This window comes from Jatropha curcas, chromosome 2 (genome assembly GCF_041381405.1).
Source record: "Jatropha curcas cultivar XTBG-Jc1 chromosome 2, XTBG_Jcur_1.0, whole genome shotgun sequence".
NCBI lineage: Eukaryota > Viridiplantae > Streptophyta > Magnoliopsida > Malpighiales > Euphorbiaceae > Jatropha > Jatropha curcas.
The window spans coordinates 16,999,751-17,020,525 of NC_143152.1; the positions used below are offsets into that span (position 1 = coordinate 16,999,751).

Genomic DNA, 20,775 nt, shown 5'->3' on the forward strand with positions numbered 1-20,775 from the left:
CGTGCCAGCAAGTGAAAGTAGAGCATCAGTTTCCTTCTGGTTTGTTACACCCTACTTCTATTCCAGAGTGAAAATGGGATAAGGTTACTATGGATTTGTGACTGGATTGCCTTTAACTCCTAAAAAGAAAGATGTTGTATGGGTAATAGTTGACAGATTAACTAAGCTGGCACACTTTCTTCCTGTTAGGACCGACTTCACCATGGAGCAATATGCAGAGCTTTATATAGATGAGGTAGTGAGATTACACGGGATTCCTTCTTCCATCATTTCGGATAGAGATCCGAGATTTACTTCTAGATTTTGGAAGAAGCTGCATGAGGCCCTGGGTACTAAGCTGAATTTCAGCACAGCTTTTCATCCTCAAACTGATGGTCAGTCAGAGCGGGTTATTCGGAGTTTGGAGGATATGTTAAGAGCTTGTGCTATTGAGTTTGAGGGCAGTTGGGAGAAGTACATTCGACTTGTAAAATTTGCCTATAATAACAGTTATCAGTCGAGTATTCAGATGGCCCCTTTTGAAGCACTATATGGTAGGAGATGTAGGACTCCACTGTGTTGGTCAGAATTGAGTGAGGGCAAGATGGTAGGTCCGGATTTGATTCGGGATACAGAGGAAAAGGTCAGAATTATCAGAGATAGATTGAAAGCAGCTTCAGATCGTCAGAAATCTTATGCGGATTTGAAGAGGAAAGATATAGAGTATGCAGTGGGAGATAAGGTTTTCCTTAAGGTATCTCCATGGAAAAAGATATTGAGATTTGGAAGAAAGGGGAAGCTTAGTCCTAGGTTCATTGGTCCATATGAGATCATTGAGCGTGTGGGTCCATTAGCCTATAGACTAGCTTTACCACCAGACCTGGATAGGATACATAATATTTTCCACGTATCTATGTTGAGGAGGTATCGGTCTGACCCATCACATGTAATATCAGTGGAATCTGTGACTATAGAGCCAGATTTAACTTATGAGGAAGAACCAGTGAGGATACTTGCTAAAGAAATCAAGGAACTAAGAAATAAGAGAATTCCTTTGGTAAAGGTTCTTTGGAGAAACCATAAGACCGAAGAAGCTACATGGGAAAGTGAAGATATTATGAGACAACAGCATCCTCAGTTGTTTAATTCAGGTGAATTTCGAGGACGAAATTCTTTAAGGGGAGAGAGCTGTAACGCCCCGTTTTTTCTGTGTTTCAATAGTAGTTTACCGGTCTATGAATAGTACCACCGGTCTGAAAGTTTGTATTATTTTTGGTACGGAAAAATTACTACTTATGTTTTATATTTTATTTAACATTTTTGGAGCATGTATGCATGGTTTTTATGTGTAGAAAGTAAGTAAGGAATATTTTTGGAGAATTTAGAGAATTTGTGAATAGTGAATTATGGTGTTATATTAAGTAAGGAAATTTGAGAAATTTTTTTTTATGGAGTAAATTAGAAAGTTTTGTGGAGATAAAGAATATTTTGAAGGAATTTAATTGGAGAATATTTGTAGTGACTTAATCCTAGTGATTTCTCGAAAATTCTAACTGTTCTCAAATCGAAAATTCCGATGGTATATTTGGGCTTAGGCCCAACTCGCAAACTTGGGTTTGAATTGAGATTTTATTATTCTTGCAGCCCACACAATCAAAATTTCTGATTTTTGATTTAATAAAAATTCAAAGGTTTCGAAAATAAAAATTCGGGGTGTTTCATATACATTCTTTTGTACTCCTTGTCTATCTTTTTATCCTTTTTCTTTGATTAGCTAAATCTATACCTCGAAAACCTCATTACAACCTAAATAAAGACTTTTGATCTTTTAAATTGTATGCATTGCAATTGTGGATAAGGGATGACTAATTTTGCATATGGGAATGTTAAACTTATATTGTTAAACATCTTATTTAAAGGTTAAATAACTTTTGTGAAAATTCATATTCTATTTGTCATAGGCTGAATAATTATTGGTGTTGAAAATCTTTTTAACTTATGTTTAAATCAAGGAACGTGTTTTATCAAAAAATTTAATTTTCGCTTAGATATAATTAGCATAGAAAACAATTGATTTATTCATATTTTAACAATTGTGATATCTTTTGAACTTGTGAATAATTATCTCCAACCATAGTGAGCTAGTTTTGGCAGTTTGTGTTTTTCTTTTGTTTTTAGTTTTGTTGCTTGAGGACAAGCAATGGTTTAAGTTTGGGGAATTTTGATAGGTGTCATTTTTACAGTATTTTTAATATAGTTTTTATTCGGAATTTTAGTAAATTTTATCACTTTAATTAATTTTTATTTCGTTTTAATTATAATTTTGTTCAAAGCTTCCTTGAATCATAATCCACTTGATCTTAAAGAAATTTGCAAGGTTTTGGCACAGAAAAGAGCATTATAAAGCAAAACACTCAGGCTCTAGCACACCCATCCCGTGCACTTTAGCACGCCCGTGCTAAACTTAAGGGAAATCAAGTGGAGACTCAGACTCTAGCACGGCTAGCCCGTGCTATCTGGCACACCCGTGCTGAAAAGGACCTCAGGCTAGCAAGCCCGTGATGCAATTTATCTTGGAAAGTCAAAGCCTAGCATGCCCTGCTCGTGCTATGGCGCACGCCCATGCCACAAGTACTTCTCTGAGCGTGTTGCAGAGCACGGCCCGTGCTGAATCATTCACAGACTCAGACTCTAGCACACCCAAGCCGTGCTAGATGTCACGCCCGTGCTACGAAGGCAAAGCTGTCTTGAACTAAACTCAAGCCAGTCTTTTTAACTTACATGGGCCCACCTCAGATATTTTCCTGACGTGCAAAACAAGATCTAAGCCTATTTAGGAAGAGAGAAGAGTCCTAATTAAGAAGAAATCCAAAGCCCAAACAGTTATTGATCTCCAAAGAAGATTTCGTACTTAATAAGGATTCTATTTCCTAAACAGAGTCAGATTTTCTCCCAGGAGGTCTATATAAAGAGAGGAACCATTCATTGTCGAGGCATCTCGAGTTCTAGTATTTTTCTACATAATTCTCTCTCTCTCTCTCAAAGATTTCAAGCATCCAAGATTTGTGCCAAGATTCAAGGAAGCCATCCACGTATCTGTTGTCTAGTTTTTATTTCTAAATTCTTAATCTTGTTTTTCTTTGCATTATTCATTATTGATTATGAAGTTTTATTCAATTATTATTGATTTTTATTTAATTACTATGTCGAACTAAAACTCTTATACTAGGGATTTGATGTAGCTTAATTTGATTCCAATTTATAATATTAGATTTTCTTTTCCTTGTTCATAATATAATTTATTATTGAACTTAATGCTTCCAGGTAGAGTTTCTCCCCTGGATTGATTTATTTCATTAATCACTATCGGGAGAAGGGTTTTTGATATGAAAAAGGTAATAAATTACATGAGAATAATAACTTGATGCGGAAGCTAATGGGGGGGGGTTTTCATAAGTTAATTACCTTAGGTTATGAATTCACAAAACAAACCATAAAACTTAATGATTTAATTCATGTTTGATTGCGCTATCGGAAGATAGGTAATTAGATCGGATTAGAATAGCTAACAATACATTGGGAGAGCTTGTTAGTGATTTTAGGGTTATTTCCCCTACTTGAACAATTAAAATTGATTAACAAACTAATAAAATAAATTGGATAGAATTAAGTGAAATCAAAATCTCTAATAGTTTTAAAATCCTTGATTTCTTCTCGTCTAAATATTGACTGTTTGATTCCTTTCTGTTTTATTTTTAAAATTTACTTTTCTTACAACAAATCTCTCTTATTGTCGTTTAAATAATAATAGGTTAACACAATTTTGGTACTTGATATACAATCCCTATGGATACGATACTCTTTCACTCTTTATTACTTGTTGCGATTTCGTATACTTGCGAAAATCACCGTCAAGTTTTTGGCGCCATTGTCGGGGATTGACATTATCAATATCAATACTAATTACCCTATTACTAATTTAGACATTCTTTTTGTTTTATTTAATTCTCTTTTAGGAATTATTTCAGGTGTTTATGCAAAGAAGATCAGGTAGGACTGAACCCCTAACTTTGATCCAGAAATTAAAAAAACTTGTTGCAGGAACAACGCCGCAAGAAGAACACGTGAAAGCAAACCCGAACAGCAAGCAAACATGGTCAACGAAGACGAAATAGAAAATGGACCTCCTCCTCAACATCCGGTCCGCACTTTGCGAGACTACACAACACCTACTCTTAATGGGACAACCTCAAGTATCACAAGACCTCGGGTGGAAGCTAACAATTTTGAAATTAAACCTGCAATTATCCAAATGCTTTCCACCTCAATTCAATATGGAGGTTTACCTAGTGAAGATCCTAACGCTCATATCACAAATTTCCTAGAAATTTACAATATCTTCAAACAGAATGGTGTTTCCGAAGATGCCATAAAACTGAGACTTTTCCCTTTCACTCTTAGGGACAAAGCACGATCTTAGTTACAATCTTGCCCTGCTGGAAGTTTTACAACATGGGAAGAATTAGCCCAAAAGTTTTTATCAAAATTCTTTCTATCTTCAAAAACCACAAAACTGCGCAATGAGATAATGACATTCGCCCACCATGATCAAGAAAGCTTGTACGAAGCTTGGGAAAGATTCAAAGACTTGTTGAGAAAGTGCCCACATCACAGTTTGCCTAAATGGTTGCAGGTACAGACTTTCTATAATGCATTATCTCCTAACATTAAAATCACTCTAGATGCAGCTGCAGGTGGATCTTTTGAGAGAAAATGGATTGGTGAAGCATATGACTTGATAGAGGAGATGGCAAGCAATAGCCATTATCAAAACAACTCTGAAAGGAAGAAGACTGTAGGAGTTTATGAAATAGATGCCATTACAGCACTCAATGCCAAGGTAGATAATATGGTAAGAAAATTGGACCTATTAACTACAAATCCTGTAAATTCTATTATGCAAGTTTATGACAGATGTAATGGGCAACATGGGATTGGAGAATGTATGATAGATTTAACCAGATTATCCGTATCATATCATCAGATGCACACGGGGTGCCGATCTCCCATACGGCCAACGGTCTCGTGGACCGCCCTCACAAACCCATGGTGACCCACTTCATCCCAACTCCACACATACAAGGCATAGCATTATCACAACACAATTAATCAAGTATTGCAATTAAATGCAAGGATATTAATCAATTAAACATCGTAATGCAATGCACAATTAGACATCCCCATTCAAATGCAAATAAACAAATAAATAGTATTAACAATAAACAACAATAATAAAATAGATAATAACAACAATAAACAATAATGATGAAAATAGATAAATAATTAAATAAATAAATGAATATTAATAATAATAATGATATAAGTAGAGATAAAGAATTAATCTAATTAAACCTATTAATAATATTATTAATTAAGACTAGCCTAGTTCTATCAAAATTTCGGCAAAACCTCCCCTAAAATTTTGACTAAATCACGATTCATCAATATAATATCAAAGCTCATCCGTCGAGTAATTCACATCAACACCTCCCATCCGCCATATCCATAATCACCAATCATACCCCATCCGCCACCTTCGTAACTCAACATTCAATGAGCTCTTCCATCAACAAATAATCAACTCAATTTAATTCACATAAATAATAACTAAAAATTTTTATTTCCATGTCAAATCTTCTAATTATAATTATAGTCCATGTAATTTATTTGACAATATTCTAAACTAATTTGCAATTACATTATTCTAAAATCCTAAACCGATTAACTAAACATATCCTTCTATCACAGTTTCCGCATACTAATTAATTTAATCTATTCACAAAAGACTAAAAATGTTCTATATATATTTAGGCTATTCCAATAACCTAATTTCTTGTTATTCAATTTAATTTACTTAATTACTCAAGTAAATTCATTAATTAATTAATGCTTTATATACAAAAATTGAGAATTGAGTCTTAGAGCGTGCTAATTGAAATTTGAGCAACGATTCCACAATCCTCGCGAAGAGAGGAAAATTCTGTCCCTTGGTGCCTCGCCGGAGGCTCGCCAGCTGGTCGCCGGACCACCGCCGTCCACGGTGGCCGAAAAATCGACTGTGGCCGAAATTGAACAATATTTATAACAAAATGCTCGAAATCTTATGGGGACTCTGATTGCGTGTTCCATTTGAACTGGGTGTGCCTATTTTGGCCGGAGATGGCCCTGATAGTGGCTTCGCCACTGCCATTCATGGCAGTTCCGTCATCCGAGCTTTATCACCGGAATTGATGGGGGAAAAAGATCTCCGGGAAGAGGGAAGTCGATCGAAGCATGTCCCTCGACCTCAAGCTGCCGGAATCGGTGTGGATCACTGGAAATTGGTTAACACGAGCTGTCAAGGAGAATAGCTCCGTCTCGCTCCCATTAAAGCTCTTTTTGCGCGAAAGGAGGCTGGAAACACGACCACCAGCACCAGACGAGCCGACTGCCACCTTATTTTCGTTAAGCGGTGGCCGAAAACAAGAAGGAAAGGGAGGAGGAAGAGGCTATCGCACGCGTAGAAGAAGAAGAAGAGAGGAAGAAAAGAAGAAACTAAGTCGGTTTCTAAATCATTTTGGTTCAATTCGAACCGATTTGGTCTGATTCAATGATTTGGCTCGATTTTGCTGGGTTTGCTGGTTTTTCATTTGGTTTTCAGGTTATTCGTGTGGTTTTCGAAAAATCAATTTTATTTCCGAGTCCGGTTCGATTTATTTTGATTATTTTAGTTAGGTTCCGTAACATTTTCTCCATTTACCAATAATAAAAAAAAATATTAATAGTTATGATATTTGATTTTAGGATAATTAATTTATATATATTCATAATAGATTAAATTGCTGGAGTTTTATATTTTTTTTCTTGAAAATTTTAATTGTTCTCAAATCGCAAATTCCGACAGTATATTTGGGCTTGGGCCCAACTCGCAAAACTTTAGACTCAAATCAAGATTGTTTGGTGTTTATAGCCCATAGAGTCGAAAATTGAGATTTTTGATTTAATAAAATTTGAAAGTTTTGAAAATAAAATTACGGGGTGTTTCAGTATGTTAAGAATGTTATGATGTCTTGATGAGCAAATTATGTAATTGAAGTGTGAATTGTTAAATGTAAGATCAATTGAGCATAAATGAAATTGATTAAGAATTATGAATAATCGAGCATATATTATGTACTTAGGTGAATGGTTCTGAAATATGATTACTTGATTGTGAAACTGAGCATGATTTAAGCATGAATCCCAAAGGGTAATAATAGCATTGCTATTGATACACATTTGGATATTGGAGCTATGATCATATACTAGACACATGGGTGTCTTATGAGCGAGCGGACGCACTCTACTGAATTGAAAGGCTTATACTTGTGTGATAAAAACAATTAGTAATCCCAAAGGGCTCTACTATCTGTTAGTTGACGTGATATCCGTTTTGCTTCCGTTCTATCTAAGTTACTAATAAGGCCTTAAAATGAAATGGATATAATCTAAAATGAGTATTTGGGTGATGATTTAAAAACAAGCATTGGGTTATTCTTGTCTAGTTGATATTTGATGGGGGACTAAGCTTATCTTATGTTACATATTGTGAATATGTATTTCTGTAATAATTTGGTATTTACTTTTTTTGGATAAGTATCTAAATTATGCATGGGATCTTGATTAACTGTCTGGATTTGGAAACATACATAATTTTGTTACCGGAGTGTAAAATGATTGCGAGTTATAACCATGTTTGTTGAGAATCTTACTTGTATCTATATGAGATTGTATGATACTATTTGTGCATGGTTCAAACACCGTGATTAGATGATGTGATTAACATCACCAAGTTTTATACTCAGCACGAGATTTTGTTTATCTCCCTTAGGTTTCAGCTTGAAGGTGCTAGTTGGACTTTGAGATCTCATAGTCAGAGGAAGGAGTTCACAGTCTTGCATTTCAAAGTATGGACTATTAGAGTTTATGTTTGAATTTACTTTGGACATGTAACAGTTATGAGTTTGAGACTCAAATTTTATTTTGGGATTTGTAATAAATTTAAGATTTTAGTTATTTTATTGGTTTCAGAGTTTTAACGAATTTAAGAATTTAAGGACTATTTGGGTATTATTAATATTGTTTTTAATATTTCTAGTTATATGTGATGATTTGAGAAATTTGGACTTGAGCATAACCTTTTGGGTTATATATATATTTCTTCTGTTAAGATTAACCAGCAAATAATAAACAGGAATTTTAACATTACAAATATCCCAAAAACAGGGAAAACTCTTGCAATTTTTCTGTAGAATTTACCCTAACTATTTTCTAAGTAATAAGGGTTCACAGTAAATGTAGAAGCTACGTATAAACTTTGTCATTAACTTTGTTATTAATAGTAATTAATTAAGTTTTGATAATTGTGCTTTAGTGCTTTTGGCACTACAGTGTGGCATCCCTTGTCTAGTCTTGTGCGATTGAAAAATGGGTGTTACAAGGATACAAACATTTAATCCTCTAAGTAACCTAGATTTTACCAGATCCAATTAACACAAGAGACATCATCCTGAGCCATTTAACTATATTTTTGCATCAATTGTTAACATAGGGTAGGTTTGACCCTAAACCACCAAATCATGCTTCATCACTAAATTAGAAACCTTAATTGACTCTACCTCCAATTAACCACATATAAAGTCAATTAAGTTATTGATCAAACATGCCTTATAATTGACCTAGGGTGTTTTATTCATTTTAATTAACCATCTCTTTTCCCTCATTCTTTGAGGTATTTTAATGGTTATGCAGGCTTGGAGATATATTGATAGGATATGGAGAAAAGAGCTTGGAGTCTAAAGATTTTCATAACCTAGTTATGGAAATAAAAAATGATTATGGCAAAGGTGCTAGCAGTTTTGAGACCAAAACAACTCAAAGATTTTGAAAACTTAATTGTGGAAATCAAAAATGGCTATGGAAAAGGTGCTGACAATTTCGAGACCAAAACAACTCATAGATTTTCACAGCTTAGTTATGGAAATCAAAAATAGTTGTGGAAAAGGTGCTGATAATTTAGAGACCACAACAACTTTACATCCTTCTAATTACATAATCATACATTCAATTTACAAAATTGCACTTAATTCATTAGAATTCCCCTATTCAAATTAATTAGCTCCTCAAAAATCCATATTCTGCTACTATTACTGAATTTAAGTATAATTGACCAATTAAACATTATACGTAAGCCATGCATATGTTATAGTTACAGCCTTAATAGACATCAATGTAGGTTCAGCCTCTTAGAGTAATAAAGTTGATGAAAGTCTTTTCATGCAATTAGACATCGTATCACTCAATTGATTCATCAACTAAACCAATTACACCTTTTAATACCTAATCAAGTTCAATTAGACATAAATCCCTTTACTAAGTCATAACATGATTCTGGTTTTATAATTATACTTAATCAAGTTTCACATACAATTACTTGGACTCTAGCCTTAGTTAATTATCAGATATTACTCAATAATCACAGATTACACATGACAATATGGTCACTTATATGGTTCAGCCAATATACCATTATAAGCATTAAAACTTATTCTTTCCAATTAAACACATTATTCAACTCACTAATTAGTAAATATTATTAGCCAAAACTCAATACTTATAATCTAAACACAAATATCAAACATTGGTGCATTATAATTCGACCTCTTACCAATTTAGAGACTTCCAACATAATTTGACCATAACAAACAATATAAATCATCGATCTTTCATCCTAACATCACTTAACAAGAATTCATGAACTAAATATAACATGCATAATTTAGGCTCCCCATAGGTGGTCTCTCCTAGTGTTCATAGCTAGGAGTTTACCTTCACCAATTTCTTCATACCATGATCACAACTAATATACTAAAATACAAATATCACACCAATTTCACATTAAACAATTAAAATCATGGAAAACCCCAAATTTCACAATTGATAAAAATTGAAATTGAACTCACATATGTTAAGTACTAACCTTCAACTGCATAATTCTGCAATCAATTGCACTCAATTAGACCTTCTCCTTGCATTTATCAAGCTTTGAAGGTTCAACATTTTCTAATTGCAATTAAATTAAATCACACCATCAAAATTACAATCTAATATTGTATTCATGCAACTAGATGCTAATACTAAACTAATTAGTTTCAAAATCAATTAAAGACATGAATCTAGAAATTGCGAAAACTTGATCAAATGCTACTGACTTGATTTTGATGCACCAAAATATTTGATTAGCTTCAATTGATTGCAAATGCACCACATTCTAGTGGTCAAAATTACTATTCTATGAATTGATTTTAGTCTTTCTTTATGAAAATGAAGGATCAAAGCAAGAATGTGGAAGGAGAGGTTTGGCCTTTCCAATTTTTTTTTTTTTTTTTTATCAAATGCATAAGGAGGCTACGCCTCTTCTCCTTTTTAACGCTAGGCTAGGTTTTGTTTTCTTCTTTTTTTCTTTTTTTTATTTACTACTTCTTTTTATGACGTGCGATGCACGTTGACTATACTCGTTGTGTGCTCATTTTTTATACTCGTTTAACTTTTTTAATTTATATAATTAAAGTATAAATTCTTATTTAGATTGCAATAAACATAGTGATTTTTATATATACAGTAAAATAGTTTTTTTAGTTATATGTCTTGCCCTGTCTTATCTCATTAAAAAAAATTAATATATTTGTTTCTCTTTGTAAAATAGCAATTTAAATATGAAATATGTTTTTTATATTCTCTTTAACATACTGGTTCATATAGTTTTCTATTACACGCTAGTTGCTTTTATTTTTTGTTTAAGTACCAAATTGATTTATAACAATCATCTTATACCTTTCATTTTACGTTTTATAATTAACCTATATGTTTTGTTAGTAATTTTCACTATAATCTCTTTTAGTAAATAAATATATTTTAACAATAAAATGAGAAACTAATGTAATAAATCAAATTAAATATTTACAAATAATAATATTTTCATTTTTATTTTTTTAGGATCAAAATCATAAAATCATTTAAAAAAGTTCTTAATAAAATTATATTTCTTAATAGAAAGATTTTTTTTTTTTTTTTGAGTATAGAAAGAATAGTAATTAGACATAATAAGATAATAATAGTAAAATTTTAAATTTTTAAATACTTTAGTTATCTGTATGTATTTATCTATTAAAAGAATTTAAAAACATCCAATCAAATTTTATATATATATATATAAGTAATCTTGTTTCTGTATTAGTTTTGTTGGTATCAGAGCCAATGATTTGAACAATACTGGTAGGCTTCATATGAAAGTAATCCATTTAAAAATATCATAGAGAGTTTTGGGTATGCCACTGAACCCGTGAATAGCCAATGTGTTGGGCTGAGAAAGGGTATAACAGGCAGTGACCGCAACTTGTTGATATTCTAAAATGGATCCTTTATTATGTAGATCGGCTAGTAGTGTTAAATCAGATGATTCTGAATCTTCAGAAATTAAAAGAGTAATTAATAGAAATGAATTAATCTTACAAGATTTTAGTAAAGCAATTGATGAATGGGAAATACCTAAAGTAGATAAAGAACAAATATATAAAGTTTCTAAATTTAATTTATGGAAAACTGATTATGTAATAAAAACCGAAGAACGAGATTTTCAATTAAGTAAACCATTTGAAAGAATTACACTTCTTTCTTCTAAAACATTACAACAACATAAAGCTAAAAAATATAAGTATAGTCATATAGGATTAATCCAAGTAGGTATAAAACCTTTAACTCGAGAAGGATTAAATATAAGTATATTAGCAGTAGTAAGAGATGCTAGATTTGTAAACTTTCAAGATTCTTTGTTAGGATCAGTTGAAACTAGTTTAAGTGAAGGAGCCATATCCTTTGAAGTATACCCAAATATGACTATCTCACTAAATGATTTAAACATTTTAGAAAGCATGGTCTTAGAAATTAAAACCCATAATTATAAAATGAAACAAGGATCAATTCCTATAGCATTAATATATAAAATTCATCATAAAGCAATGAACTCAGCTTTTGGTACTAAATATAAGTTACAACCTAAAGTAGAAGAAACAAGATTCCTGCAAACAGATTTGACTAAAACTAATACAGTAATTCCTAAAACTATTCAATGGAAAGATATCACATTACCAGAAGAAAGGATTTTAGAAGGTATAGTGCCTCCTCCAATTCCAGAAAAAGTAAAACCAAATATAAATTTACAAAAGATTGAACAATATGAAGATGGTAAAGTAACATTAAAATTTAATAGAAGTCAAAGTTCAAGATACACAGGGTCATCATCTTCTGTAGTCACAGATGATAATGAAAAACCCTCTTCAAACATACCTTCAGTCATTTATGCAAAATATAAAGAAACTGAACCTAAACCTATTCTTCAAACATTAGTCAAACCCAGGTATTCTACTTCTGATATCCCAAATTTCGGTCAGTCTCTTAAAATGAAAGGAGTTGATTATAGTTCTTCAATTCCACAGGCAGTATATAATCCAATAGAAAATTATGTTAATCAGCAATCAAACTTAGCACCTTCATCACCTGAATCACCAACAGCTTCAACTATAACTGAAAATATTCATGAGCTAAATAGAGAACTAAATGTACTTAGTAAAGAAGATATTGAGAAAGGACTCATAAAAGAAATAACCAAAACTAAAAATTTGATGAAATTAAATAGAATACTAAAAACTCATACATTTGAGGATTTAAAAGATGAATATTTAAATTATAAACTCACAACTCAAACTAAAATTAAATTCTTTGATTGGTTTGCACTAACTAAAGAAAATGGTTCCAATAAAAGTCTAAATCCTATTACTGTTAGAGATAAAAGACCTGAATGGATTGTAAATGATAGAATTATACAAAGTGATTTTCCCCCTAAAACAATTAGTAAATTAAAATATCAAGATAATGAAATTGTTTGTGCCCCATATAAAATAGGTAGAGATAATGATACAGATAAAAAATTAATAGAACAAAATAATTTTAATAATGCAAGTTTAATTTGTTTAAATACACAATTAAAAGAATCGAAAACTTGTTAGAAGAAAAACCCCTTATAGATAATCAAGTAAATCAAGTAAAGGGTAAAGAAAAAATAAAATCTCATACTTTTAAACCATATCAAATTTCTCAATCTAGTCAAAAGGAATTCAAAGATAAATTTTTGGGAACATTAAAAGATCAACTCAGTAAACTTGAATTACTTTCAGGATCTACCCAACAAGTAGCACCTGAAACCCCTCAAACATCTAGAAATATAAATATAATTGAAGAACACTCTCAATCTGAAATCAGTGAACCTGAATCAGGAGATCTAAAACAATTTGAAGTTAACCCCATATTACATAGAGAAATAGTAAATAGAGCACCAGATTTAGGCTTAATAGATAAACCAAATTATATATCTCAATTTAAATATAATGCTACTACAATTTATGAATAGAATATAGATGGATTATCTGAATATAATATCTTAAGTATATTACAACAAATGACTATGGCGGCTAATGCTTATAAAACTCAGTCAATTATATCAGATAGGGCTATAGCAGAAATAATTATAGCAGGTTTTATAGGACAATTAAAAGGTTGGTGGGATTATCACCTAACTGACCAACAACATTTAGAAATATTAAATTCTATTCAAGTAAATGATGAAGGAGAACCAATCTATAATGAAAATGGTGAACCTATTCAAGATGCAGTATCAACATTAATTCTCACTATTTCATTACATTTTATAGGAGATCCATCCCATTTAAAAGATAAAAATGCAGAATTATTAAGCAATCTAAAATGTAAAAAATTAAGTGATTTTCAATATTATAAAACTACTTTTCTTACTCGATTAATGTTAAGAGAGGATTCCAACCAAGCTTTTTGGAAAGAAAAGTTCTTAGCTGGACTACCTTTCTTCTTAGGAGAAAAAGTTAGAAATTATATAAAACAGCAATTTGGTAACCCAATCCCTTATAATAAATTGACATATGGACAATTAATCAGTATTATTCAAAAAGAAGGTTTACAAATTTGTCAAGACTTAAAACTTCAAAGAATTTTAAAATACGAGTTACATAAAACTAAACAAGAATTAAGATCTTTTTGTAAACAGTTGGATTATGGCATGACATCTACCCAACAATGTAGAGGTCAATGTTCTGAACCACCTAAACCTAAAAAACATTATAAACACAAGTCTTATAAAAAACAATACAAGTCTAAACCAAGCCAAGATAGATACTATCAGAAAGAAAAACCAAAATCTCATAAGAAATATAAAAGGAAGCAACCATATAAACCTTCAAATAAAACTTCTTATAAAGATTTAACTTGTTATAATTGTGGTAAGAAAGGACATACGTCAAAATTTTGTAGATTCAATAAAAAATTAAATGCATTAAATTTAGAAGAAGAAATCTTAAATAAAATTCATGAATTGTATCTCGATTCAGACACCTCAGAATCAGAAATACTAGAAAGTGAAAATCAAATTGATGAATTAGGTACATCAACCAGTTCCTCAGAACAATCCATAAACATGCTTACTAAAGATCAAAGTACACTTTTAGAAGTAGTAAATAATATAACTAATATTGAAACAAAAACCCAACTTCTTAAAAAATTAATAAAAAGTTTTGATGAAGAAAAAGAAGTCAAAGAAATAACTCCTAAACTCCAAACTAACACATATGATTTGACTACTATATTAAATAAAAATAAAAAAGTAGAAATGGAAATCTCCACTAAAGAATTACAAAAAGAAATTAGAAATCTAAAGCATGAAGTCAATGAATTAAAAGGACAATTCCAACAACATACTAAGGAAATAAAGCTATTAGAATCTCAACTCATATCTAGTTCTTCTTCTGAAGAACCAGATGATGACAAAATTGAAGAAATAAACCACTCAGAAGAAGAAACAGAAGTAAATCCTAATTTTCTATTTCTCTTGCAAGAAATTACTTCAAGAAAATATTTAGTAAAAATAAACCTTAAAATAGCAAATGATTTTATTATAGATGCAATAGCATTATTTGATACAGGAGCAGATTAAAATTGTATAAAATCTGATATAGTACCTAAAAGATATTGGTTAAACACTAAAGAAAAATTAAGCACAACAAATAAAACTAAATTAGATATAGTAGGCAAAGTAGAAGCATTAATTATAAATCAAGATTTAGAAATAAAAACAATGTTTTTAATTTCTCCCCAATTAAATTATATGGTTATTTTAGGAACACCTTTTATAAATATAATAACACCTTATTCAGTTAAAGAAGATTGTATTAAATTCAAAATAAGAAATAAAACGGTTAGACTAGAATTTACAGAGAAACCTAAAAGAAAGAATTTAAATTTACCAAAAGCTCATTCTATTAGGACATTAGAAATCAATTCATTAATAAATTCTAAGGAAGAAGACTTAAAAGATTTAAAGAATAATATGTGTTTAAAAAGAATTAAAGAACAACTAGAAACAGAATTTATACAAAATAAAATAAAAAACCTAAAAGATTATATGGAGAAAAAACTTTGTGCAGATCACCCAAATGCTTTTTGGAATCGTAAACAGCACATAATTGATTTACCATATGAACCTAATTTTGATGAAAAAACTATTACAACTAAAGCCAGACCAATTCAAATGAATCCTGAATTGATAGAACATTGTAAAAATGAAATCAAAGAATTAGAAACTAAAAAATTAATTTGTAAATCAAGAAGCCCATGGTCATGTGCGGCATTTTATGTTAATAAAAATGCAGAAATAGAAAGAGGAGTACCAAGATTGGTAATAAACTATAAACCACTAAATGCAGCATTAAAATGGATAAGATACCCAATTCCAAATAAAAAAGATCTTTTAAAGAAATTATACAATGCTAATATTTTTAGTAAATTTGACATGAAATCAGGATATTGGCAAATACAAATTCATCCTAAGGACAGATATAAAACAGCATTTACAGTTCCTTTTGGTCAATATGAATGGAATGTAATGCCCTTTGGATTAAAAAACGCACCTTCAGAATTTCAAAGAATAATGAATGATATGTTTAACCCTTATTCCAAATTTTGTATAGTTTATATTGATGATGTATTAGTATTCAGTCAAACTATTGAAAACCATTTTAAACATTTAAAAACTTTTTGTATGATTATAGAAAAGAATGGTTTAGCACTTAGTAAAACAAAAATGGATTTATTTAAAACTAAAATCAGGTTTTTAGGACATTATATTGAACAAGGAATGATTCAACTTATAGAAAGAACTATGGTATTTGGAGAAAAGTTTCATGATGAAATCACTAATAAAACACAACTCCAGAGATTTCTTGGTTGTTTAAATTATGTCATTGATTTTTATCCTAATTTAAATTGTATGATTAAACCTTTACATGATAGACTTAGAAATAATGCTGGTCCCTGGACCACCAAGCATACACAATTGGTAAAAAATATTAAATCACTGGTAAAAGAAATCCCTTATTTATATATCCCTAATCCAACTGCATTTAAAATTGTAGAAACAGATGCATCTAATATAGGTTATGGAGGTATTTTAAAACAAAAAATCAATGGTAAAGAACGTATAATCCAATACACATCTGGACATTGGAACCAGACACAAATAAATTATTCTACTATTAAAAAAGAAATTTTAAGCATAGTTATATGTATAAATAAATTTCAATCGGATTTACTAAATCAAAAGTTTTTACTCAGAATTGATTGTAAATCTGCAAAAGATGTTTTGCAAAAAGATGTTCAAAACCTTGCCTCTAAACAAATCTTTGCTCGATGGCAAGCACTCTTAAGTATTTTTGAATTTGATATTGAGTATATTAAAGGCAATACTAATAATATCCCAGACTTTCTGACACGAGAATTCTTACAGAACAATGGGAAGGAAGAAGGATAAGGGCAAAGAATCTACGAAAGAATCAGATTCACCCACTAAAGCTCTTTCTGAGCATTCTGAAGATCTCACTAAAACCATTACCTTAAACAGTAAACCAACCTCCTCTAAAGACCTCAAAAAATAGATTGAAGAACTCAGTCAGTCTCCAGAAGTATTAAAGGCTTTGCAAGGTATAGCATCTTCTTCCACAGAAGATACAGGTATGATTTCTAAAACTCAAGCGATCGTATCCGCTCATGGTACGGCTAGTCTGTCTCAAACAGTAGACAGTAAAGACTTATCAAATCCGTTGATGGCTGTGGATTTGCCAAAAATCCAGTATTCTAATACAAGTAGTATTCATAAATGGTTTGTAAAAAATATTTATGATTATGAAATTGAAGTTGAGGATGAGGATGGATATAATAATATTAATCCTTGGCAAATTATAAAACATTATTACCCTGAGGATTGGTATTATGTTCCAACTGATTTTTCAAAACCTAAGGAATATTATCATAATATTCTAATAGATACTGGTTCTGTAAAAATAAAACATACTTTTGATACAAAAAATAAATCAGTAATTTCTTATTCTTCTATTCAAATAAAAAGGGTTATTCATCCCAAGGATTGGCCCGTATCTTCCCTATATACTCCAGTAAGATTTAAAGTTTTACATAAACATAATACTACATATAATTATTTTGACTACAAAGAAGCTTGGGAAAAAGTTTTTTGTATTCAAAATCCAACTACTACCCATTCATGGTTAGTGTATTTTGATCAACATATTAGAACCGATTTAAAAATCCCAAATTGGTTTAAAAAGTGGTGGCAATCCAGAGGTATCTCTGAGGATATTATTCCTTCTGAGATCATTTCTTTATATCAGTATTTTAAATCCCATTATAAACCTAATCCTGGAGAAGTCCATATCCCATCCTTGATGTATTATTGTATGACTTTCTTCACCCCTTGGGTATATCAATGGTATTTTGATTATCAATATGTCCCAGGAACTCAAATTCCTATGTTAGTAAAAAGACACAAAATAAAATGGTGGGGATCTTTCAAAAATACCACTACTGAAATAAAAATCAGTCAATGGATCCGTACTAAAACAGCCAGGTCTTCCATGCCAGCATTAACCTATGCTAGTACACTAGCCACTCCGGATAACCCTACATTTGGAATCCAAAAAGCACAGTGTCAAGCTAGATTAGTTGCGGCTAAAACCCCAGCAGAATATAAACTGATCTGTCAGGAAATGTTTCAACAACTTTCTACCAGCTCAGAAATTCCAGTAAACCCATCATCCAGTAAAACTAGAGACACATCCTCCAGTAAATCCTCATCCAAGCCAAGTCATAAAGGAAAAAATAAATTGTCATCATCATCTTCAGCAGTCTCTATATCTTCATTTAGGGAAAGTGATGATAGTGATGAAGAAATGCCAACAATAAAATCAAAAGTAAAACAGATAAAAAAGCAAAAGCAAAAAAAGAAAAAATAAAGCAAAAGGAAAAAAGAAAAGAGAAGATAAAAAGAAAAGAAAAGAAAAAGAAGGACACATCATCGTCCTCATCTTGTTCTGATTCAATCTAAAGATTCGGTGGCAGACAAACCACTGTTCATCCACAGTAAAGGCCAAAGCCACAGTAAAGGTCAAGATTCGGTGGCAGACAAACCACTATTCATCCACAGTAAAAGCCAACGCTACAGTAAAGGTCAAGATTCGGTGGCAGACAAACCACTGTTCATCAACAGTAAAAGCAAATAGTAAAGATTCTTAATTTTTTCTATTTAAAGGGAGCCTCTCCCCTTGTGAAGGCATAAGTTAGTTTTACCTCTTTCTCTTAGAAATCCCTCTCTCCCTCATAACCCTCAGTTCTTTGTAAGAGTTCAAAGCAGAAGAAAGTTTAATTGTAAAACTCTTTGTAAGTATAAATATTGTATTTCGTTTTCTGTATTTAAATAAAATTATTTAAATAATGAATAACCTAAAGTAAAGGCCAACCTCCTCTAAAGCTCTTTCTGAGCATTCTGAAGATCTCACTAAAACCATTACCTTAAACAGTAAACCAACCTCCTCTAAAGACCTCAAAAAATGGATTGAAGAACTCAGTCAGTCTCCAGAGGTATTAAAGGCTTTGCAAGGTATAGCATCTTCTTCCACAGAAGATACAAGTATGATTTCTAAAACTCAAGCGATCGTATCCGCTCATGGTACGGCTAGTCTGTCTCAAACAGTAGACAGTAAAGACTTATCAAATCCGTTGATGGTTGTGGATTTGCCAAAAATTCAGTATTCTAATACAAGTAGTATTCATAAATGGTTTGTAAAAAATATTTATGATTATGAAATTGAAGTTGAGGATGGATATAATAATATTAATCCTTGGCAAATTATAAAACATTATTACCCTGAGGATTGGTATTATGTTCCAACTGATTTTTCAAAACCTAAGGGATATTATCATAATATTCTAATAGATACTGGTTCTGTAAAAATAAAACATACTTTTGATACAAAAAATAAATCAATGGTAAAGAACGTATAATCCAATACTTACAAAGAGTTTTACAATTAAACTTTCTTCTGCTTTTGAAACGACCCGAAAATTTAATTTCGTAGAATTTTCATTTAAAAACTAAATTTTTTATTTCAACCAATGAGATTATACCAGCTAGTATTTTATTATTGCTAAACTGGACCCGTAAACCAATTCGATTTTTCGAAAATCAAGCGAAAAACTCGAAAACCAAACAAATTGAGCCAAATCATAGAATTAGACCAAACCGGTTCGAATCGAACCGGAATGGTCTAGAAGCTTTAGAATTCTCTTTTCTTTTCTTTTCTTTTCTTTTTTTTTTTTTTTCTTTTTCTCTTCTTCTTCTTCCAGCGGCGTCGACCTCCACCCTCTCGCTTTCCTTTCGCTTTTTCCGGTCACCTGAAGCCAGCGCCGTTCCCATCGCCTCCCGCCGCCGTTCCCCGTGCCGCTCTTTCTCTCCCTCACCTCTGTTGTCTCTGGCTAGCGCGGCTGTCGCAGGAAGCCTGCGATTCGTTCGATCGGGAAGTTGCGTTGCAACTCCACTGATTTTCCGGCGACCTTGTCACCACCGAACGGTTCCAGTCCTCCCCTTCATCGACAGCGAGCTTCTCCCTCTCCTTCTTCGTCTCCGATTCTGGCGAAGCATGGAAATCACGAGCGAGTCGCGATTCCATTTCACTCGAGACAGTCGCGTAACCTGCTTTCACCTTCAAGTTTCCGACATTTTCCAGCTGAGTAAGTCAATCCCCAACCTTCATCAGTTTAATTTATGAATTCCTTGATCAAAGATGGAGGTTTTGAATCGTGAATAAAACTATTACATAAAGCATTACCTAATCACCAACATTTGAACCTAAAATTTATTACTTGCCCTAAATATTCACCTTTTACCTAATATTCATCAATACTAATAAAATTCCTTAAGCCCCAAAGTAATGACGCTTTACCATCCAAATATCTTATTCTACTAGCCCCGTGATAAAAATAGACAACTCTCAAAAATAATTTTATATATGAATAGTCATTTTTAAATTATTTATCATAATACAATTTAAATTCAAAATCAAGAATGACAGAAATTTTATATTTTTGGATAATTTCTAAAGAAATTCAGTAGCTGAGCTGAATATTTGTTCACATATTCCTAATTACCTTAAAATTACTATCTATGTCCATGAACCTGTCACACCAATGAAAATCCAATTTATTCTCTACCCTATCCTATTCACTGTAGGA

At 31.6% G+C, this 20,775-nt stretch overlaps 1 non-coding gene across 1 annotated transcript; it reads right to left on the reverse strand.

Moving 5' to 3' along the window:
* Positions 1 to 4,549: 4,549 nt before the first annotated feature.
* LOC119370930 (small nucleolar RNA R71) lies at positions 4,550 to 4,656 on the reverse strand. The gene has a single exon (XR_005178486.1). It is a non-coding gene; the product is annotated as a small nucleolar RNA R71 (small nucleolar RNA).
* Between the last annotated feature and the right edge of the window lie 16,119 nt (positions 4,657 to 20,775).